The sequence below is a fragment of the Oratosquilla oratoria genome, unplaced genomic scaffold (assembly GCF_046742065.1).
Source record: "Oratosquilla oratoria isolate Oo_2021 unplaced genomic scaffold, ASM4674206v1 SCAFFOLD51, whole genome shotgun sequence".
NCBI classification, from domain to species: Eukaryota; Metazoa; Arthropoda; class Malacostraca; order Stomatopoda; family Squillidae; genus Oratosquilla; species Oratosquilla oratoria.
This window is the reverse complement of record NW_027467715.1, coordinates 1,044,206-1,044,460: the sequence shown is the minus strand read 5'-3', so window position 1 is coordinate 1,044,460 and position 255 is coordinate 1,044,206.

Here is a 255-nt window from a genome sequence, read left to right as displayed (position 1 = left end):
CCAACTGAAATGAGCAAATTGAAAATTTAAAACACTCATTGAAATAATTTTATTAAGTGGAATTTTTAATTGCCAGGGCTAAAGATTTGTCAGCCATCAGTGCTAGCCCAACCATTAACCCCCTCCCCTTCTGAAATGAGGATAATATATGTGTATTATCATATTAATATTAGCCCCCCAAAAAATTTGCTCAGTCCCCCCTTAGCCTCCCCAACTAAAAATTCCTGGCGCCGCCGCTGGACTAATACATATATT